Genomic DNA, 24,541 nt, shown 5'->3' on the forward strand with positions numbered 1-24,541 from the left:
GTGTTTTCTTTTGTTCCTATGTCCTGTATTATATGAAAAAGGTCCAAGAGGCATAGTTTAGCTCTGTGCCCAGGAAGAGAGAACAGTATTGCTAAGTATTTAGCCAGTTTTTCATCAACTGCTTTTTTGGTCACTAAACCTTACTTTCATGCTTCCGTTTGTACGTACCACATAATCACCCCTTTCTCAGGAGGGAATTCCAGGACTCCACCCAGTCTGTCACTGTCTAGTTTAAACTCTAGGATGTCTAAATGAAGGACCATTCTCTACTTTAGTCCTGAATGTGTTCCTCATGGACCAGTAGATGGTGATCCAAAAGAGATGGGTTGTTAGTTACCCTTCGCCTCCCAAACTCAAAGCAAGAATAAGGCAAACCAATGCTGGTTTTTCCCCCCTTTTTCCAATCTGTTTTTGTTTGGTGGGAAAATGGCAGAAAGGAAGAAGCTGGAAAATGGTTAGGCTGTGTAGAATCCCACTGAACCCACAGTGTGCTCGTGTAAAGCAAAGTTGTTAGATGCCCCTGATTTCTAACGTCTTTGTGTGTTTTCTCTGTCTATTGCTTCTGGTAACTGCTGCTAGCTGGTTCTTCCCAGGTTATTGTTCTTCATGGATTCCTCTGATCCGGGCATTGGGAGTTCACCCTTTCTGGCTATGTGCACCTTAAAGAATAGTACCTGCTCGTGGAAGCTGGAAACCCAAATTTAGTGTCAAAACTCAAAACTTTTCTGTCTCTTGGAACTTGCTAGTATATTTCTCTTAAAAACTTAGCATCTTCCTACATTTCCATGTAACCACTAAAATTCAAAGACTTCTCAGTTGTTTTTTTCTCTTTTCAACCCCTCATTGCATTAACTCCGCTTAGTGGTATCAACCCTGGAGCTGCCAGGCTAGAGTAGGAAAACCACACCCTCTATGACTTTACACTCAAAGTCTGAGTCCTTCAGTCTGCCAGGACTCTAGGCTTCATCTTTATTGAAACCGAACCTTCTTATGATTTAGATGACAGAAGCAGTTGACTTTTCCATCTAGCAAGTCTGGGGCTTTCTTTACTTTCCTGTTCCCTTTCGTTTTCTTTTCCTGAACTTTTGGACAGCCACTTTTTAGACTCTGACAATCAATAAGCACCATCAATCCTCTCTTTCCCAGTGCCGTTTCTTTAAGGGTCCATGCTAAACGTGTTTAGTACAAGATTTATGCTTTGTAGCCAATGACAGCTTTCCCAGGTACTAGAGCAGGGTAGACGAGAGTTGGTCTATCAAAGGTGTGTTCTTTTTTTTAAAACATATATGTGACTTTATTTCCATTCTGTAACTTCTCCTGGAACACATGGTGCAGCTAGCGGGACCATGCTGTAGTTTTTCTTACACATTAATTCTTCCAGAATTCTTCCAATCTCATCCTCTTATTTATTTTTTAATTTTTTTATTAAAATGTACTTTTCATTTTACATACCAATTCCAGTTCCCCTTCCCTCCCCCTTTTCCGCTCCCCACCTCCCTCCACTCCACCCCCATTCACTCCGCAGAGGGAGTAAGGCTTCACTTGGGGAGTCAACAGAGTCTAGCAGACCAAGTTCAGGCAGGATCAATCCCCTCCTCCCCACCCTGTATCAAGGCTGAGCAAGGTATTTTACCATAGGGAATGGCTCCAAAATGCCAGTTCATGTACCTGGGAGAGGTCCTGGTACCCCTGCTAGTCACCCCCTCCCCAATAGATCAAGTCACATAACTGTCACCCACATTCAGAGGGCCTACTTCGGTCTCATGCAGGTTCCCCAGCTGTCAGTCCATAGAGTGTGAGCTCCCACTAGGTCTTGTCTGCTGTCTCTGTGGTTTTCCCCATCATGCTCTTGACCCCCTTGCTCATATGATCCGTCCTCCCTCTCTTCAACTGAACTCCAGGAGCTCAGCCCAGGGCTTGGCTGTGGATCAGTGCGTCTGCTTCCATCAGTTACTGGATGTAGGTTCTATGATGACAATTAGTATAGTCATTAATCTGATTAGAGAGGAAGGCTTTTACAGACACCCTCGTGACTATACTAAGAGTCTTAGCTGGGGTTATCCTTGTGGATTCCTGAGAATTTCTCTTAGCACAGGTTTCTCTCTGACCCCAAAATGGCTCCCTCTATCAAGATATCTCCTTCATTGCTCTCCCGCTCTGTCCCTCTCCAACTCGGTCTTCTTGATCCCTCATAAAAAAGTTTTAGGAATCTCTCTCTCTCTCTCTCTCTCTCTCTCTCTCTCTCTCTCTCTCTCTCACACACACACACACACACACACACACACACACACAGAGAGAGAGAGAGAGAGAGAGAGAGAGAGAGAATCTAATGATTACCTACAGATAATGTTTCGGAGCCATGTTTTCTTTTTAATAGTAGTAAAATTGTGAGCATGACAGTTTTAAAATTAAAGCTATTATATATTATAGCATGGAGTGGTTAATTACATATTAGATTTTGATCTTAAAATTCTAAATTGCTCAATGTAAAACTTTTGTAAAACATTGCTATATTTTTCATTAAAATAACAATAAACCCAGATTTCTTATTTATTGATTTATAAAGTGGACAAAAAGCTGTATTTTTTTTCATTGTTGTTGTTTTAGTTTTTCGAGACAAGGTTTCTCTATATAACAGCCCTGACTGTCCTGGAATTCGACTTGTAGACCAAGCTGGCCTTGAACTCACAGAGATTTACCTGCCTCTGCCTCCTGAGTGCTGAGATTAAAGGCGCGCGCCACCACCACCGCCCGGCCAGTGCTGCATTCTTTCTCTCTCTTCTCATCTGCTAAGTTACAGGACTATCTAGTTAGTCTCTGCCATACTGATCTAGAAAAAAAAGAAGAAGAAGAAAGGAAATCCATGAAAGGTTTGTCTAATACAAAAACAAAAAATGTAATTTCTACTTCACCACTAAAGAAATGGAAGTTTGGAGAACCTAGGAACATCGTCTGTGGACAGGCTGGCAAGATGGCTCAGTGGGTCAAACAAAGTACTGGCTGCTAAGCCTGTTGCCCTGGGTTCGATCCCTCTCTCAGACCCATTTGGTGGAAAGCAAGAACACACTTCCCTTTAACATCTCCATGTGTGCACCGTGGCATGGGTGCTCAGATACATGTTCACATATAAATAAATTAACCAAATTAATTTTTAAAAGAGAAATGGCTTATGCACCGAATATGAGTATAACCAAACTCCAAATATGAGTCTGCTTAACTTCATGCCCCCACATTCACAATTGCCTCCCGACGTTCTTAACGGTTCCCAGCAATCACGCTTATAGCTCATTTGTGTCTGTGGTTAACCGAAGCTAACATTTCCGTGACGGGAAGTTATCTCTTACTTTAGCCAAATCATAACTCTTGCACAAGCTCTGAGAATCCATAGCTGGGTAAATATATGAGAAGGATTTGTATGCTTGTCTGCCAGTGATTTACACTTGATTTTCTTCTTAGGAAAGTTCATTTTATTACCTTAGTTATTTACAGAAAGTAATAGGCTTTCTTTTCCCTCGCAGGTCCATGGTTTACCTCCCTCCTTTCCTTGATTACTTTATTTTTCCCCTCAGTAACCCCTCCTCCATGTTTGGTTAGAAACAGAACTATACAAGGTGGTATATCATCTTTGTTTGCTGAGCATAGCATAGATATATAACCTAGTTCTTAGAATCCTTCAGGGATGAAATAATATAAGCCTGGAATGAATATATATATATGTGTGTATATATATATATATATATATATATATATATATATATATATATATATATATATATATATATACACACACACACATATACACACATACAATTTTCTTCCATATAAGTAATTTGAGACTCATAAGAGAAAAAATAAAAACTTGAAATTAAATTTTTTGCTTTTGTTGGTTTAGTTTATCAACTGCTCATCAAATGGTTGGTTTAATGGGATGCCGTAGTGAGATTTCTATTGCGGCAATGAAACACCATGATCCAGAAACAAGTGGGGGAGGAAAGAATTTATTTGTTGTACACTTCCAGATCACCATTTATCAGTGAAGGAAGTCAGGACAGGGACTCCAGCAAGGTAGAACTTGGATGTAGAGGCCAGGGAAGAGTGCTGCTTACTGGCTTCTCTCCATGGCTTGCCCAGCCTGCTTTTCTATAGAACCCGGACCCACCAGCCCAAGGATGGCATGATCCACCATGCAATGGACCCTCCCATATCAATCACTAATTAAGAAAATACCCTACATCTGGATCCTAGGGAGGCATTTTCGCAGTTGAGGTCCTCTCTTTTTAGATTGCTTCAGTTTATGTCAAGTTGGCATAAAATATCCAACACACAGAAAAACTACTTAAAAATACAATACATTAAGTAAGTCACTTGACTGTTTTTCCACTCTTTAAAGCAATCAGAAGTCAAAACAAAGGATACATATTTATTTCTTTATTTTTATTTTTTTAGCCTTGGTGGTTTGCCTGCAGGTATGTCACTGAGAGGATGTCAGATACCCTGTGGCTGGAGTTAAAAACAGCCTGAGCTGCCATGTGGGTGCTAAGCATTGAACCCAGGTCCTTTGGAAGAGCAGCCGGTGCTCTTAATCACTGAGCCACCTTTCCAGCCCCCAAATTTCAGTTTTTAACAGACAGACAAGACATGGCTCTTAGACTGAAGGGAAACCCCAATGTGCTTTCTCTATTTTGGTTACCGGAGCTAAGTCCTTTACTGGAGGTGTTTAGGAGGATGATTTCACATGACACTTGTGACCAATCAAAAGTTCAGAAATAAAAGATTGGTTGGAGGAGTTGAGCTTTTGTTCTTCCATTTATTTTGGTCTTTTTCCCGGTTCAGTCTCAAAACACAAGTGGACTATTTAGCATTCAGAGCCAACTGCATCGCTGTGTTAGCCAGATTTCCTCTCCCTGTGACAACTGATTGAGAGAAATCACATAGAGACGGAAGGATTTAGTTTCATGCGTGGCTTCAGTCTATCATGATTGGGAGGGCATGGAGGAGCAAAATAGATTGCCTCAAGGTAGGCAGTAAGGAGGGACAGAAAGAGCGAGGGTGGGGCTGGGGGAAAGGGGTTGGGGGATCTGGTTAGTGCAGGCTCTTCCTTTTGTGACATTTATCATGGAACCACCTGTGTTTGGGGCTAGTCTTCCTTCTTTGCTCTTTCGTTTTGGAAAAATACCTAGAAGTGTTGTCCAATCTCTTAGATGTTCCCAATCCAATCACATTGGCAATCCAGAGTAACATCCACCCTTCCTATAATACAAGCTTTCTTCCTGTTTTGATTCTCCTATTTTCCACTGTGCACAGGGATAAAAGAATCCTGATGCTCCACTGCACTTGAGACCTGCAGAGCACTTTGTAGACTGAACCGATTATTTTTCAACTTGTCTTTTTTTGGGGGGAAATGTATTAGGTTGAGTGGTAATTTGTTCTTATAAACCAGGGACACATAAATCCCCACTTGTTTCAAACTACAGATCACACATTTAGCCACAAGCAGGAAACAGACTTTCTCAGAGAGCAGAAGTTAAATGGACACAGTGTTCAAATGGACACAAGCCTGCAGTTCCCATACCTAGGGTCTGTAAATGTGGTAAGGGAGCAGGTTCAATAATAAACTAGAATTCAGACACGCCTGAGCACACCCTGTGTACTGGTAATGCCACTTCCCCAAAGATCATTTTTCTGTGAAACAGGAAATTTCTAAACAGCTTGACCTCACAGGGTCAAAACCTTATTTATATCTATATGGCTGTGATATGGAAAAAATGCTTAAAATTTGTACTTTCAGTCAACTTGTATTCAGGGTGCCATGAGATATGGGCATAAGTCCTGCAGAAAGGAAAAAGTCTGTACGTACTCACTCACACAAACAAACACATACACCAAGACCTGATTTTCTAAAAATAATACATATACAAACAATTCTTTACCATAGTGGGAAAAAGGGAAATAGATTGTATCCCAGTAATGATTGTGGGGAAGAGTCTAAAAATGCTCCCTCCCATCCTGAGATCTTTGGTCCTTAGTTCTCTATTGAAAACTAATCTAGACTCTGCTTTGAAGAGATTTTGCAGATGCAATTAAAGTTTCAGGTTAAGTGGCCATAAAATATAGTGACTATTTGGGCTATCGTAACCCAATCAGATGAACCTTTTGAAAGGGGGGTTGTCTATAGATGGGAAGAGAAGAGGAAAATAGAGGTTCTCAAGGCTTAGGGGGATTTGGTGCACTGTTCTTGGATGGGAGAGGAAGAGGCCTTGTGCCAAAGTCTGCAGGTGGCCTAAAGAGCTGAGAGAGGTCCCTGGCTAACAGCCAGAGAGGAAATATGGGCCTCAGATCACATTTGGCAACAATCTGAATAAGTAGATTTTTCTTAGGAGCTCCATAGAAGAGCTCAGCATAGTGGCACCTTGATTTCAGCCTTGGGTGATACTGTGCAGAGAGCTCATTTGACTTACACACTAGACCTGTAGAAATGAGAGAAAACTAATTTGTGAGGCATTCCCTGTGCTTTGTTGGGCATCGGTAGAAATCTAATGTTGTAATATAATACGACATAGGTTTGTATATTGTTGACCTCAGATCCCCAGTGTGGCGGGAGGCTTAGAGACCCAGAGATCTTGGGATATATAGTGTGTGCCCAGCGTTGAATAGTGAAGAACAGTTAGGACAGGCTTGGGAAAAGCAGGGAGACATAGGTTATTACAGTTAATATGAGTCACTGGAGTCTGCAGGCTAATGAAATGCAGAAAAAACTGACTGTTCCCTTTCCATAAAGTCCAAATCAGTTTAATCTTATAGCGTACATTTTATCTTGCAAAAGAAATACAGCACTTTGTCGACCCTCCCTTCCCATTTCTAAATTCCCTCTTTACTTTTTAGTGGGTCCTGACACCCTTTCAACAAGAGAGATTTATTGAGTATATTCTTGATGATCTAGACAGCAGAAAAAAATCTATTATTAAATTCTTGTTACTGAGATAAAATAGGAAATCATTATTGAGAGGCAGGTCATCTTTTTAAGTAGAATTATGTGTCTTTATCATATACTTCTATTCAAAATAATGAACAAACATTTTATATTGAACTTTTAATTAGAGAAACTTGGTAAAGTCTGGAAGAATGTGGCATTACCAACTTCAAAGCCAGCCTGCAGATTAGGACAGAGATGACCCAATGACAGCTGCACTATAATTTTATTTCTGGATTTGCTTTTGCACTATAGTCTAACTGAAGTACTGATGGGAAGCAGTTTTGCACAGATTTCTGGCGTTTCTGCACATCTTCTTCACAGACACATTTACAGCTTCATCCTGGCGTATCTTTTCAAGTGTGTTTACATGGTAAATAGATTCAGAAGATAAAAGCTGGGTCTGGGTACCAGAAAAAAGAGGAGATTTGTTTGCTGTCCAGTATAATAAAGATAAGATCTTTTTCCAGACCCAAACACAGGCAGGTTTGAGAGCATTTTCCTTTAAACGTTTGCTGATTCTTGAGCTCAGGGTGTATCAGCTGTGATGCAAACCCCATGTGCAAAGGGTGAGCAGTGTGCTCTGGTTTGTCTAAGATTTTATTATTCTAGCACGCAAGAAAACCCAGGATTAGGGAAACAGAGAGGGTAATTATCACAGTGAGCTGGGTCTTCTTGAATTTCTCTGTGTCCCCCTGTGGAACTGGGAAACACAGGAATCAGGGACGCCGGAGAATTAAGGACTTGAATGAGAAGTTTCATGCGTTTTGCTAGTGTTGTTAAAATGATGCCATGCTAACTTATTAGGCAGCAAACGAAGAAAGACCTTGGCTGTTTTACAGTTCTTTCCAAATAAGTGTAGGAGTGTAGTTGGGGGAAGAGGTCTATTTTAGATTAAAGAAGTGGAGTCTGGCAGAAACCTCCTCAAACTTTCCCAAAAGCTGCTTCTGAAAGGCCGGTGAAGAGCTGATCACTTTAAGAAAACTAAGAATTTGGATTTGAAGCTTTCGGCTGCATTTTACCCGCATGCTCATGCTTATACAGAAGCATGTTGCCTAATTTCTAAACATTTAAGAGTTTTCTAATTGTCTTTAAGTCTCTGTCTTTACTAATCAGAAAACATTCCGTGTCTCCAGTTCTCTGGAATAAATAAGGATTTGCTTCGGTGCATCAGGATAAATGTCCACATGCATTTGGCAAAACTATGTTAAGAGGTTGCTGCCTATAGTGTCTGTCTGCCAGTTAGGGAGGGTGGTGGGCTATCTTTCACATATTTTGGTTATTTTTATTATCTTTATTTGATCATTTTGTCAGCTGTAGGTACATTGTTAAGGATGACTGTCGATTTGCCTCTTTTGTCTTTATATCGGAAACAGAATACTTGATTCTTTTGTCATTTGTCTTTCCTTCAAAGTCTACTTTGGTATTAATAAAGCAAACATGAGCTTTCTTAATATTTGTTTGTCATGTGTTTTTCTATCCCTTTTACCTTTAAGTTTTCTGAGGCCTTCTGTTTAAGAAATAGCTCACATACTTGAGCATTGGTGCATTTTTCAAAAATCAACACGATAGTCTTGTGATTGAAGTCTTCGGCTTCTTTACATCTCATGTAACTGCTAATATTGTTTGAGTTAAATCTATGCTATCTCTTTTCTGTGTTCTTTCTGTTCCTGGTTCTTTATCGACTCTTTTTTTAATAGTTTTAGTCAGGCAATTCTTATTCCATTTACTGGTCTTTTAGCTATTGTTATAGTTAGTATCCACTGTCACCCCACTGGGCTGAAAATCTTCTAGGTGACACACTTCTGGGTGTGCAAGGAGGATATTCAAAAGAGGATTCTTTGAAGATGGAAAACTACCCTGGACACACTGGGCACTTCCCCATGTGTTGAGGGTCCAGAGGGAATAAAAGGGGAAACGAGAAAGCTTGGTCAGTGCTGGCATCCCTCCTTCTTGGCGTTCTCATGGAGATGTGAGCTAGCGGCCTCACTCATCTGCTTTCACAACCAAGGATCACACCCTCCTTTATGCTTTCCCCACCATGACCTACCACCAAGCCACGATCCAAGATTCAACACATCTCTTCAGTTGCTTCTTGGTAGATATTTGCACGCAGAGATGAAAAAAGTAAATGGTATAGCTATACATTTAAAGTTATTCTCTCGGCCCAGTGAAACGGTTCTATGTTAAAGGCCCTTGCTTCCTAGCCTGATGACTTGAGATTACTCCTTGGAACCCACCCAATGGAAGCAGAGGATGGATTCCTAAATACTGACTTCCACATACCATGACCCTAAGTAATTGAATAAATAAATACCGAAAAAACATTTTAGTGATTTTTATTTAGTTACAATATATATATTATATCTTATTGAACTCATATTAAGAAATACTAGTTGCTATTATGAGAGCAGTTTAATTCCAATTATCTAATAGTCATTATTTGTGCCGGTTTCATCTTAGATTTCTATCAGCATGGAACATTACTACGAGGTGAGAGGCATTTGAAGGTGGCTTGGACTCCTACTTTCATTTCCTCAGGAAAGCCTGAGACTTGGAGGCTCCGTTCCAAGTTGTCTTGGCAGTTCTGAACTCAGACCAGATTCTCCTCGGTCCCATCAGACCGTCTATCAGGGCAGCTCTCTCCGGGCCCCATCACAGTTTGAAAAAAACGTCCTCACCAAAGCCACAGCATGCGGGGGTCGTGCGCCATACATGCGCCCCTCACAGAGTGAGGCGGTCCTGCCTGTGCTGGTTTCCTGCCAAGGACTTCAACTGGTTGATTTATATACTTTTCCAGCGTTTGTAGTTTTTCTTTTTTCTTTTCTTTTTTTTTTCCAGCAAAAGGTTGTTTCCGCTACCAGCTCCATTCTCATGCGTGGCTGAGGTTGGAAGTGACTTTGAACATTCTTAAGACAGAAATCTTCTGTTTATCAGTCCTGGTATATAAACCCTATTGATTGATGTAGTCACACATGTATTAGGTATGACACTTGTCAGACTGTTTGGAAACAAACCAAGAATTGGCTGAGAATGTGCACACTTTCCCGTCCCCTGAGAAAAGTCTATACAAGACCCATATTTCATCCAACATGAACAGATTCTGCTTTATAGGCACCTATTATATTTCTCATTATAGGCTTTTATGATGGTTTCTTTTTGAATTAAGTTTCTAGTCAGTGTTTAGAGGTTGTTTATCCCTATAGCCTTCCTAGCATTGGTTGTCATTTCTTTAAAAAAAATGATCAATTTATTTATTTAACTAGACTTTCACACACACGTATGTGTATGCATGCTTATTCACGTAGGAGTCTGTTCTTACAAGTGCAGCTGCCCTGGAAAACATAAGGATAATTGGAGCCCCCAGGAGCTAGGGAGCTTGGAACCAAACTTGGTCCTCTGCAAGAGTAGTACTTGCTCTCTGAACGACTGAGACATTCCTTCGACCCCAGTCATTTTGCTCAATGAGAGTTAATTTTGTCACCTTTTGTTTTGTTGTACTTAGTTGAGTCAAGACCTCCCTTCATAGCCCAGTCTTCCAACCCTCTCTCTTCTGTCTGCCAAGTGCTGGCATTCCAAGCCAGGTGCCACCATGCTTGACTGTGATTCTATGCTGTGACAGCAGTGTGCTGTATCTTAATCAGAACAGAATATGCGTGTGTGTGTGTTGGTTAAGCATTTCAGCATATCAAGAATCAAACAATTCCAATGTCACTAGTAATAGCATAGACTCAAATATAGGAATTTTAAACCATATTTGTTGAGCATGTTTTCATTTTGAACAAAGTTTGCCTAGAAAATATTTTACAGAGTTTAGAAAATGAAGCCTCCCTCCCCGCCACCCGCAGTGTCTCAGCAATGTATTTTCCCTTTCTGTAAGTAACAGAAAACTCTAGAGAAAGAATAGGTAGAAGGCTTTCTGTATCATAATTCTCTACTTGCTATTTTAATCATATGTTTAAATATACTTATTTAATCAACATTTATAAAAAGCCTAGCAAATAAGCTGTTGGTTAATATTTTCTATAGAAGAGTTGGTAGATTTTTAGAGAAATTCTATTGGCTATTTTACATTCACATTATATTTAGATAGAATCATTTATTATACATTTCTCAGAAGCTTAGAGAATAAGGTATTGACAAATCTTTTCTATGGGAGTTGGAAGTTTAAAGAAATTCCAGGTATGAATGGTGTGATTTGTAAGGTGATCTTTTTAGACAAGAGTTCTTCATACGATAAAGTGTTGAGGTCATCTGAGGAGCATAGTGATTTTACTATTGACAATAACTCTGCGTGTGTGTGTATGTGTGTGCACACATGTGCATGTGTGTGTGGTAGATGGTTTTGAGTGTACTGTGCTTCATGAGCTAATGTCTCTAACTTCAATAAGGTTATTAAATCTAGTGGTAGACATGTAAGCTATAGAAATTGGGGAGAGCAAGAACTTGAAGAACAGATTAGGGGTATCAGGGAGCATCCTCTACTGAGCAGTCTTGGTATTCTGTGTGCTTCCCTTAATTTCAACGCTTATCACAGTGGAATCATTCCAGGTAGAGGGACTGAGTAACGCAAGAGTGTAAGGAGAGAAGGACAAATGGAAACAATGCTCTGATTAACTGGCCTTGATAAAGAACCTGCCCTTGGTTTTGCACCAGCACCAGGGAAAACAACTAGCGATATTATATAAAAACCTACAGAAATTTAGTCAGTGCAATATATCCAGAAAATTTTAGTATGGGGGATTAGGCAAAAGAACAAAGAGCTGCCAAGATTTCTGACTTTACTAAGCGAAGGAGTGACCGAGTGGAGTTGGGGGTGGAGTGGGGTAATCACTTTGGGGGAGGGTAGAATGTGCTGCATACAGTATCTGTGTGCTGCTATATCTAACCAGAGTTATGTACAGATGCATTGGGAAAGTATTCATATTAACCTTAGGTATCTTGTTGGTTAACCTCCCTACTGCCCACAGACAGTGAAATGCATCCCCTGTTTTTATTGGGAAACATCTGTCTTGTCTTGCTGCCCTTTCATTGTTGACTTGTTCTGCGGGCTTTCGTGTCCCTTGAATAATGCCATGCTCTTGGTGGATATTTTTATAATGAAAACACACACACAGGGCTGTTTGTCATAGAGATAGCACCAGTCTCTTTAGAGTGCATCATCACACAGAAGTGGGCCTGGCTGAAAATTAGAAGAGTATGTCTTGTCAGTTGCGACTCTGAAAGGGATTTCAGTACTTGCTAACTGATTGCAAGTGTAAGGGAAGAGCAAACTGCACATCCTTAAGGAAGACACAGACAGCATTGGAGCAGACATGACATGCAGGACAGTGTTGGGAAGAGTCGACAATGTAGAGGATTAATTATGAACATGTGATTCTGCTCGGCACAAGAGTCTGTCAGATAGGCTGCTATCAATCATCTTGACATTGATTTCATGTACAGTTTTAAAATCAAAATGTTTATAGCTCTGTAAGCGCAAGTGTTGACGTCTTAGTTTGCTTTCTCTTGATGTGATAAAGACAATACCCAAAGCAGCTTGGGGAGGGAGAGGTTTATATGGCTTACACTTACATGTCACCGTCTATCATGAAGAAAACTCGGCACAGGAACTCAAAGCAGGCACCTGGAGGCAGGAACTGAAGCAGAACCACAGTGGAATGAGGAACGCTGTTCCTGACTCTCCAGGCTCACATTCAGCTGTGTTTTTATACCTCCCAGGACCAGTGCCTACATGTCACACTGCCCACAGTGAGCTGGAGCCTCACATATCAACCGTTAATCAAGAAAATTCACCCACAGACTTCCCAGCAGGGGAGTCTGATGGAGGCACTTTCTAAGTTGAGGTTCTCTTTTTCAGATGTCCCTAGTTTGTATCAGGTTGACAGAAAACTAACCAACACAGTTGATAAGGTTAGAGACTTGAGCTTTGCACTTTGTTGAGTTTCCTGTCTTTATAGGAAATGGAACCGTTATGAGGAGTCCCAGAGCATTGACATAGCACCTCTTGTTTGTGTCTTTCTACGTCAGTGTGGATCTAATGGTCTCACTTGAGAGCCATTTTGTGTCTTTTTATGTCAGTGTGGACCTAATAGTCTCACTTCAGAGGCACAGAAATGATTCTCTATTTGTATGTCGATATTTTCATATTTCTTTCTTTCTGTCATTTCAAACACGACCAGTAAGCATTTTAGAGGTCATCCACTCATGGTGGACACTCAGCATGCTCTCCAACTGTGCATTAACAAATCCTCTACCTTCTTATATCAATTATGGGTGATTTTTTTTATTTAATGTCTCCAAAAAATATCCTTGAATAAGGTCCAAATATTTTGTGTTGTCATTTAAAGGTCTGGCTGTAAATTTCATTACCAGCTCTCTTTTTCCACAGTCACCATGTTCACAGCATCATGGAGGCTGATGAGCAAGGGTTAAGCAGCACCGAGATTCTGAGGTGGATAAATGAGTGAGTGCTCCCTGCATCCTTCATCCCATTCTCCTTCACGGAAGAAGCATTCAGACTGAATTACTGTAATGAACCATTTATGTCTTTTTCACAATGCTTATTTTCTTCTTAAAATTACTCTTGGTAATAAGAAGCTCTGGTTGGGCTTCACATTGTATTTTTAAAAACCATTTTAATGTATTAGATTATGAACACTAGGATTAAAAAATAACTGATATAAAGGAAAAGTTTCTTGTGGCTCAGTTTCAGAGGTTTTAATCCATGAAACTTTGACCCTATCTCTCCCGACCTGTGGTAGCATGGTTTGCCACGGGAGAAGCATGTGGTGGATGAAGGCTGTTCACCTCATCACAGTCAGGAAGCCAAGGCATCCGCAGGAAGGTGCTCCAGTTCAAACAGCTCCATCTGTGATGACTAGTTTGATGCCAACTTGACACAGTTATACAGACATCTGAGAGGAGAAATCCTCAATAGAGAAAATGTTTCCATATGACCAGGCTATAAGCAGGCCTATAGGGCATTTTCTTAACTAGTAATTGATGGGGGACCAGCTCATTATGGGTGGGGTCTCCCCTGGGCTAGTGGTCCTGGTTGTATAATAAAGCAGGCTGAGCAAGCCAGGAAGGAAAAGCCAGGATGCAGGACCCCTCCATGGCCTCTGCATTAGTTCCTGACCCCAGGTTTCCACCCAGTATGAATTCCTGCTTTGGCTTCCCTGTGACCTGGGACTCAGGATATGTTAGCCAAATAAACCCTCTTCTTCCCAAGTTGCTTTTGGTCAGGGTGCTTCATTATAGCAATAGCCATCCAGCCTAGTTCACCTTCAATGGCACATCCTCAGAGTCCTAATTTGCTGCCACTAGGTCCTGTCTCTTAAAGGTTTTACCGTCTTCAAACAACAGCTTGGGTTGGAGACTCAACCTTAAATATCTGAAATGAATTGAAGGGGGGAACATTCAATATCCAAACTGTAACACCTGGATTCTAAACTCACAGTATATACTTAGTAACCAACAATTCCCTGGGCTCATTATCTAATAAAGCTGTAAAAAGGCCTCGAAAGTGTGCTGTGGTATGAACAGTTGTCCCTTAAGAGCACGGGTAAAACTTTAATTGCTACTATAATATTGAGAGGAGAAACCTTCCCGAGGTGATTAGGATGTGAGGCACCTACCTTCCAGAATGAAGTTGGTACCAAGCTCAGCTTCCTCTTGTACCCTCTAATCCTCAGGTTGTCTTCAATATGTTAATGGGACAAGAAGGCTCTCTCCAGACACTAGCTCTGCAACCTCAGTCCCTGCAGCCTCCAGGCTAGGAGAATGGTTTTCTGATCATTATAATTTGCCCTGTCTCAGGGTCTATGTAATAGTACACTAAAGAAGACCAAGTAAAGAGATCACTGGGAGGAGTTCACAACTGTAGAGTAGGTTTGACAGCTCACTCAAAAAGTAGTAAAAAATAAATTGACAGCCAATTTTGGTATCACCAAACCAGTGACGAACAACATTGACAGTTGAAACTGTGCCAAACTATCTAACCTCTTCAATTATCCCTGGATAATCAAAGAATTCTTACAAGACCCATATCTGCTTTGAAAATGATCATGTTTAGAATTGGAAAGGTGGTTCAGTGGTTAAGGGCCCTGGTTACTCCTTAAGAGGATCCAGGCTCTATTCTCAGCACCTACATGGTAGCTGACAGCCATGTGGACTTCAGGGGATCTTCCTACTCCTTCTGGCTTCCCTGGGCACCAAACGTATACATGGCACATAGACATTTAAGCAGGCAAAAACCCCATACACATAATTTTTTAATGAGCGTGGTAAAACGGAGTCTTTAATTTGTTATGAAACTGGACCAAGATGGAAATACTGCTGTGATTTTGACCCCAAAGCTATACCTATGGGTCAATCTGTCTAGGTTCCATAGATTAAGAAAAATGTTTAGGGCGCAGAGACACAAGCAGTGGGGACCGGCGCTCAACACCTAGAACAGATCGCTCCACTACAATTAAATCAAAGTAGGCCTTTTATTGTCGAGGTCCCTGGTGAACAGGGAGCCTGGTCCCATTCCTGAAGACCCCTCTGAGTGGTGAGAGGGATCTTGGCCCACGACAGGAGCCAGGAAACAGAGCAAGGGCATTTTGTAAGCGGAGCTCCTGGCCAGCAGGAAAACCTGATCCGGTTTTAAAGACCCATTAGATAGCATCGATAGGAAGAGATAGGCAGGCGCCAAGGCAAGAATTTACCCAACAATCTGAAAAACAACATGAAATCACCAGAACCCAATGAACTTACAACAGAAGGACTTGAACACTCTAACACAGAAGAAGTAGAAAAAAAATGACTTTATGAAAGCAATAAAGTCCCTTAAACAACATGTAAAAAACGCCCTTATAGAAATGGATGAGAAGTATAACCAAAAGTTTGAAGAAATGAGTAAATATGTACATGATACCCTGGGAAACCAAGAAAAAACGATCAATCAGGTAATGGAAACAGTTCAAGAATTGAAAACTGAAATGGAAGCAAGGAGGAAAACACAAACTGAGGACCAGCTGGATATGGAAAATCTAGGTCAACGAGCAGAGTCTACAGAAACAAGCATAATCAATAGAATACAAGAGATAGAAGAAAGAATCTCAGATTCGGAGGACACCATAGAGAAAATAAATGCACTGATCAAAGAAAACAGCAAAACCAACAAATACTCATCACAAAATGTTCAGGAAATATGGGACACAATAAAAAGACCAAACCTAAGAATAATAGGAATAGAAGAAGGAGAAGAGTCACAGCTCAAAGGCCCAGAAAATATTTTTAACAGAAAACAGACCAAAGAATCAATGAAACAAAAAGATGGTTCTTGGAGAAAATCAACAAGATCGACAAACCCCTATCCAAACTAATTAAACGACAGAGAGAGAACATGCATATAAATAAGATCAGAAATGAAAAGGGGGACATAACCACAGACACAGAGGAAATTCAGAGAATCATTAGATCTTACTACAAAAGCCTGTATACCACAAAACTGGAAAATGCAAAAGAAATGGACATTTTTTTAGATAAGTACCATATACCAAAGCTAAACCAAGACCAGGTGAATGATCTAAATAGACCTGTTTGTCGCAAAGAACTAGAAACTGTTATCAAAAATCTCCCTTCCAAAATAAGCCCAGGACCAGATGGTTTCAATGCAGAATTCTACCAGAACTTCCAAGAAGAGCTAATACCTATACTCCTTAATGTATTTCACAATATAGAAACAGAAGAGTCATTGCCAAATTCCTTTTATGAAGCTACAGTTACCCTGATACCAAAACCACACAAAGACCCAACCAAGAAAGAAAATTACAGGCCTATCTCACTCATGAATATCGACGCAAAAATTCTCAATAAAATACTGGCAAACCGAATCCAAGAACACATTAGAAAAATTATCCATTTTGATCAAGTAGGCTTCATCCCAGAGATGCAGGGCTGGTTCAACATACGCAAATCTATCAATGTAATCCACCATATAAATAAACTGAAAGAAAAAAAAACCATATGATCATTTCATTAGATGCTGAAAAAGCATTCGATAAAATTCAACATCCCTTTATGATAAAGGTCTTGGAGAGATTAGGGATACAAGGGTCATACCTAAATATAATAAAAGCTATTTACAGCAAGCCGACAGCTAACATTAAATTAAATGGAGAGAAACTCAAAGCCATCCCACTAAAATCAGGAACACGACAAGGATGTCCACTCTCTCCATACCTCTTCAATATAGTGCTTGAAGTTCTAGCAATAGCAATAAGACAAAATAAGGGGATCAAGGGGATTCGAATTGGAAAGGAAGAAGTTAAGCTTTTGTTATTTGCAGATGATAGGATAGTATACATAAGCGACCCCCAAAACTCTACCAAAGAACTCCTACAGCTGATAAAGACCTTTAGTAATGTGCCAGGATACAAGATCAACTCCAAAAAATCAGTGGCCTTCCTATACACTAAGGATAAGGAAGCAGAGAGAGAAATCAAAGAAGCATCACCTTTCACGATAGCCACAAATAGCATAAAATATCTTGGGGTAACTCTAACCAAGGAAGTGAAAGATCTATTTGACAAGAATTTTAAGTCTTTGAAGAAAGAAATTGAAGAAGACACCAGAAAATGGAAGGATCTCCCTTGCTCTTGGATTGGGAGGATCAACATAGTAAAAATGGCAATTCTACCAAAAGCAATCTATAGATTCAATGCAATCCCCATCAAAATCCCATCAAAATTTTTCACAGATCTTGAGAAGACAATAATCAACTTTTTTATATATTTATTTATTATGTATACAATATTCTTTCCATGTGTATGCCTGCAGGCCAGAAGAGGGCACTAGACCCCATTACAGACTGCTGTGAGCCACCATGTGGTTGCTGGGAATTGAACTCAGGACCTTTGGAAGAGCAGGCAATGCTCTTAACCTCTGAGCCATCTCTCCAGTACCTGACAATAATCAACTTTATATGAAAAAAAACCCCAGGATAGCCCAAACAGTCTTATACAATAAAGGATCGTCTGGAGGCCTTACCATTCCTGACTTCAAACTTTATTACAGAGCTACAATATTGAAAACAGCTTGGTATTGGCATAAAAACAGAGAAGTCGACGAATGGAATCGAATAGAAGACCCTGACTTTAACCCACAAACCTATGAACATCTGATTTTCGATAAAGGAGCTAAAAGTATACAATGGAAAAAAGAGAGGATCTTCAACAAATTGTGCTGGCGAAACTGGATGTCAATCAGTGGAAGAATGAAAATAGATCCATATCTATCACCATGCACAAAACTCAAGTCGAAGTGGATTAAAGACCTCAATATCAGTCCGAACACACTGAACCTGATAGAAGAGAAAGTGAGAAGTGCTCTACAACACATGGGCACAGGAGATCACTTCCTACGTATAACCCCAGCAGCACAGACATTAAGGACCTGATTAAATAAATGAACCTCCTGAGACTGAGAAGCTTCTGTAAAACAAAGGACACTGTCACTAAGACAGAAAGGCAACCCACTGACTGGGAGAAGATCTTCACCAACCCTGCAACTGACAAAGGTCTGATCTCCAAAATATATAAAGAACTCAAGAAACTAGACTGTAAAAGGCTAATCAACCCAATTATAAAATGGGGCACTGAGCTGAAGAGAGAATTCTCAGCAGAAGAACTTCAAATGGCCAAAAGACACTTAAGGTCATGCTCAACTTCCTTAGCGATCAGGGAAATGCAAATCAAGACAACTTTAAGATACCATCTTACACCTGTCAGAATGGCTAAAATCAAAAACACCAATGATAGCCTTTGCTGGAGAGGTTGTGGAGAAAGGAGTACACTAATCCATTGCTGGTGGGAATGCAAACTTGTGCAACCACTTTAGAAATCAGTGTGGCGGTTTCTCAGGGAATTCGGGATCAACCTACCCCTGGACCCAGCAATACCACTCTTGGGAATATACCCAAGAGAGGCCCTATCATACAACAAAAGTATATGCTCAACTATGTTCATAGCAGCATTGCTTGTAATAGCCAGAACCTGGAAACAACCTAGATGCCCTTCAACGGAAGAATGGATGAAGAAAGTATGGAATATATACATATTAGAGTACTACTCAGCAGTAAAAAACAATGATTACTTGAATTTTGCATACAAATGGATGGAAATAGAAAACACTATCCTGAGTGAGGTAAGCCAGACTCAAAAAGAGGAACGTGGGATGTACTCACTCATATTTGGTTTCTAGCCATAAATGAAGGACATTGAGCCTATAATTCGTGATCCTAGAGAAGCTAAATAAGAAGGTGAACCCAAAGAAAAACATATAGGCATCCTCCTGAATATTAAGCTTCATCGGGCGATGAAAGGAGACAGAGACAGAGACCCACAATGGACCACCAGACAGATATCTCAAGGTCCAAATGAGGAGCAGAAAGAGAGAGAGCATGAGCAAGGAGCTCAGGACAGCGAGGGGTGCACCCACACACTGAGACAATGGGGATGTTCTATCAAGAACTCACCAAGGCCAGCTGGCCTGGGTCTGAAAAAGCATGGGATAAAACCGAACTCGCTGAACATAGCGGACAATGAGGACTACTGAGAACTCAAGAACAATGGCACTGGGTTTTTGATCCTGCTGCACGTACTGGCTTTGTGGGAGCCTAGGCAGTTTGAATGCTCACCTTACTAGACCTGGATGGAGGTCTGTGGTCCTTGTTCTTCCCACAGGGCAGGGACCCTGATTGATCTTTGGGCTGATGAGGGAGGGGGAATTGTTTGGGTGAGGGGGAGGGAAATGGGAGGCGGTGGCGGGGAAGAGACAGAAATCTTTAATAAAGAAAGAAAGAAAGAAAAATGTTTAATTCCATGTCTTGAGTGACATTAAATGTCAATGAAACTTTCACAATGGACCCGAACACCACTAAAAAGTCTTTTTGCTCTTCCTAGAGATGTGATGGTTTCATTGCTATTAAAGCAAAGCAGTGCCCATGGCAAAAGTTTTATATCTCAGAATTAAAGTTGACCCTGATCAACCCTGTCTATAAAAACCGAACTTGTGAGGGAAACTGTGTTACAATCCAGAATCTAACAGTGGAAGTGAACTTGAGAATTCCTAAGGGTCTGCTTGACTTCAGCATAAAGACAAGTGCATTCTAAGGAATAAGAGGTTCTGGCGTTGTCTGCTTCCTGCTTCCTCATTAACCCAATTTCCCCTGCCTACTCTATGGCCAGCCATCCCTGGGATGTGCTGATTGTAGTGTCTCTGGGATCAATGAGAGGTAAACCACACAGGTACAAAAAACAAATTACCTGTAAAATCACCAATTATATTTCATAACATCCCCAGACTTTGTCATCCTGTTTTTTTTTAAAGAAAATAGGTGAAGCTAGTGAACTTTTAATTCCATAATTATGAAGCTGATGCTCACTACCGTTTAGATGACGTGTGGCCACTCTTTCAGCCTCCCCAATTAACAGGTATGTTCGAGATACATGTTTTAGATCTTCCTTGTCTCCTTTTGTGCCAATACTCAGTCTGTAAGATTTTCTGCTCATTCAGTTCTTTTTGCAGCATCTCAAAGTAGTAATAGTGAATGAATGGGAACTGCTCATGGTTTGGTAGCAATTCATATTTTCAAATTTATTATGGTTTTAGTCTAAATTAATGACTTGTGGAAAGTAGACTGATGATATTTTCATTTCTGCTTTTCAGATGAAGAGTTAAGTCTTCTTTTTAATTGTAAGAAAAATAGCATTTCATAGTTCTGCCATCACGTCAATGAAAGTACAACATTAAGTTGGGAACCTGCCTACAGGTAGGACGTCAGGTACACAAGTCCTGGCTATGACACTCAGTGGCTACATGTAATTGAGCAAGTGATTTGTCTAAACTTCAATTCCTTATTCTGAAGAGATAAGAGTGGTGATAGTTACACCACTTTTGATAGGATGTTAGAAACTGTTTAATCTCCAGGTAGTCATTATTGCAATTATTTATTATTATTCTCATATTTATTCATTCATTAAATAAATTTCAGAACACACCTGATCTGAAAAACAAATAACCATATCTTGGTAACAGGGCTGACTGGCACCCCACTGCTGCAATATACCTATTCACCTTCAAATCTCCACATTAGAATACATGGAAACATGTGCTATAACCTAGTCTGTCCCAGACACATTGCTGGTTGCTATCAGTACTTACAGGTCAACACTCACCATTGTAGCCTACTGACACAATACCTAGCCTTTTGCAACAATTAAAAAGCAGCTATTTGTGTCATGGTAGGTTGTTCAGTGTTTTAAGAGATTCCCTCCGTTTTAAGAGAGTAGGATGTCCCCATTTCATACTCGCTTTAATACATTTATTTTCTCATGCAGAGCAAGACATGGGTATCTTACCTTTGACATTGGCTTCATTTATTTTTTGAAAGTAACCAGGACTTGAAGAAAGTACAGATCACTCACTGACCTGAGATTCTTGCTCTCAAATATTAAAACGTGATTAGTTTTGGAATTTAATTCCTTGTTTCGGGGGAAGGGTGAGAGATCAGAAGTGATGGTTGTGTAAGTTTACCTTTGAGGTTTATTGTCGGGGGGGGGAGGGCTCTGAAAGAGAATCATTCTCATGTTTATTACAAAGACATGAAGAGCACATGCTGTAGAACTTGTAAATGATACCTCAGCCTGGACAAGTTTGTCAGACTAATAAGGGATTTTTAACACTTAAGAGTCTGAAAATTACTAATTTTTATTTTGTGTGGAAGCCTTAGAACCACAGCGCACATGTAGATGCCAGAAGACAGTTTGAGGGAACTGGTTCTCACCTCCTATGAATTGAACTCAGGTTACCAGGTCCTCTGATACATCCTTTAGCCCTTTAATACTCTTAAAGAAGATTTTTAAAAAATACTTCGAACAAAAAATGCCCTATAAAAACATAGTAAAATTCATAATGACAACATATAGAACATCTGATATTTGTCTGCGCCGTTTCCTTGCCTCAGCTGCTTTCTTCTTTATAAGCATGATAAAGTCTGTTATCTTAATTTTAGGAAAATAATTCAATGAAGATTTATAAAACAGCTAGGAATTTTGAATACTTAAGTGGCTGTGATTTATAAGTAAGTGAAACAGAGCTTTGTTTTTCAAAAAAGCTTTACATACAAATAAATAAATTGGCTTTACTGGTTACAAACACAGATCCGTTTATTTGAAGAGAAGCAAGTTACCTGCTAATTATTTTGATTTGTAAATATGTAGCCTTCAAAATGAGCTCTACTAAGATTTTCTTGCGGAAAGACCCTTATATGAGAACAGTTTTGTAATGTCCTTAGTTGTATTGGTCTGCTTTTCATTCAGGGTGAGTTACCTGTCTCAGGTGAATGGACTGTGAGCTCCTTGGGTCGTCACTTTATAATCTGAGACAGGTAGTGTTCAGTATTCAATTTGTACAACATTTACACAGGGCCTTTGTTTGGAGAGCCTACAAGCACTTGCCTGTCGCCAAATATATTTGCCATGTGTCCACAGGGTGAGAGCTATGAAGCTATTTCCTTCAAGTCAGAGCTATTCACCAAACAGAAATTACAGCCATCGCATTTAAAGGCACGCGACTATACAGCAAAGGAACAGGGCCTCCGGTTCCCATTTCCTGCCATTCTTCACGTAGACAGCCCTGGAGGACAGTCATTTTAAAAATATAGGTAGCTCTGTAGAGGATGTGAAGAACAGATCATTTGCCGCTTGCTGCTCCCATTTGCTGAGGCTCTTATGAAGATTTTCCCTGGGCACATGAATCAGTTTAATAATGATTGCTGCCAGTTGGTGGCTAGACATCAGCATGCCAGGCTCCTCAACAGTGTTGCCATCTGCTATTTGGACTCACAGTGTGTTGCTGCCATGTACCACCTCATTAAGAACGGGACCCTTGTGAGCCATAGACAGTAGCTTATTCAAGGGAGCTGAAGCAAACGCTTCCCCAAGCCAAATTTGGAGAGGCTGCATGCATCCCTTCTTCCTCGGAAATTGCGCTGTGCTGATCGTGCGGTCTATGCGGATCATGTAGTCTGATGGCTCATTGTCACTGATTAGCTAGGTGTTAGTTTTTCAAGCCACCCTCCTCAAGGTAGCATTGAAATGCAAATATGGTTATGCAAAATATTTAGTCCAGGCTTTTTTTTTTTTGGTAATAGAGTCACATCTTGAAATGATCCCAGCTACCATATTACTGAACACAAACAGTTCAACAAGTCTATTGTGATCCACTCTCCTTTTTTAGCTAGTTCAAATTTGCTGTTTTCTTTTTAGTTTTATGGGATTTCTGTTATGTGGCTTTTATTTCTTGGAAACAGATTTTTCAAAGGCTTTCATAGGACTTTCCCCCTTTCCCTACTAAGTATGTCCAAAGGCAGATATAAATACAAAATATTTGTATTTGCTTGACAAAAACGGGTGTACTTTCTCAGTTCTCACATGTGTACTTAGCAGCAGCCAGATGTGTTTCTTAAACTCGGTGCGTGTTAGATCGGCTATGTTTTCGTTCCTGGGAAAATCAAATCTGAACGTGTTTGTGCAGGGCAGGTCTGAGCCTCTGTGCTCTGCAGGAGACAGCTCTTGAGACTCTCAAACACAGCTGACGTCATGGCTGTTTATTAAGAAGTGTGCTTTGGACAAGCATTTGTAGAGAAAAGACAGAGCAAGCTGGGTTGCTACACGGGCTCAGCAGCAGCTTCCGCCAGCACCACGGAGAACTCTGGAGAGGAGCCCCGGAACAACTTTGCATCCCAGCAAGGATCAGTCACTGATGTGTGTCATCCCGTGAAGGAGTGTGGCATTAGAGAGGGTGCTTCTGGGCTGCTGAGGCAAGTCCGGAAGAAACCTGATGGCAGGGGAGCCCTGACAGCTGCAGGCTGCTTGTTAACAGACCGCAGCAAATGGGGGTGAGTCCTTCTCTCGTGGGAGACCCGCGCCACGCATGGATATGCTTCTGCACATGCCACATTTCCTTTGGAAAGGTGCTCCAACAACCGCACAAGACTGACTCTGAGAGTCAGGCATTAGAGAAACCTTTCGGCTTTGTGTCGTTCCCAGCCTCAGTTCATTTGCTATGAACTAGTAACAGAACATAATTTTATAAATACCACCCTAACTGTACAGGGACTTACAGAGTGTGTAAAACAAACAAAAACAAGACAAGACTGCATGCGGATTGTTTGTTTGCTCTAGGTTCACTTGTCCTTCAACAGCAGGCTACTAGTCCTGCCTGAAACTCTCCTTTCCTTAATTAACATACTCAGGTGTATGGAAGCCTGGGTTTTTTTCCAACCTGTCCCCCACCCCGTCTCCCATCGCCCTCACAACGCCACCTCCATCCACTCCTCCAAAAGGGTAAGGTCTCCCAAGGGGAGTATACAAAGCCTGGTACATTCAGTTGAGGCAGGACCAAGACCCTCTCCCTGCATCAAGGCTGAGTGAAGCAGCCCACCAAAGGGAATGTACTCCAAAAAGCCAGCTGAACAAAATTCTTACAGTCTGTCTATGGTATGCATATGAAAATACA

General features: G+C 40.7%; 1 long non-coding RNA gene across 1 annotated transcript in view; it reads right to left on the reverse strand.

Moving 5' to 3' along the window:
* Positions 1 to 1,513: 1,513 nt before the first annotated feature.
* Positions 1,514 to 24,541, reverse strand: part of LOC142839256 (uncharacterized) — a 35,535-nt gene continuing 12,507 nt past the window's right edge. Inside the window, exons 2-3 of the long non-coding RNA XR_012908716.1 lie at positions 2,700 to 2,830; positions 1,514 to 1,966 (exon numbers count right to left, since the gene is read on the reverse strand). This is a non-coding gene — a long non-coding RNA (uncharacterized LOC142839256). The remainder of the gene's footprint in view (positions 1,967 to 2,699; positions 2,831 to 24,541) is intronic.

Source organism: Microtus pennsylvanicus, chromosome 1 (genome assembly GCF_037038515.1).
Source record: "Microtus pennsylvanicus isolate mMicPen1 chromosome 1, mMicPen1.hap1, whole genome shotgun sequence".
In the NCBI taxonomy this organism is placed as follows: Eukaryota; Metazoa; Chordata; class Mammalia; order Rodentia; family Cricetidae; genus Microtus; species Microtus pennsylvanicus.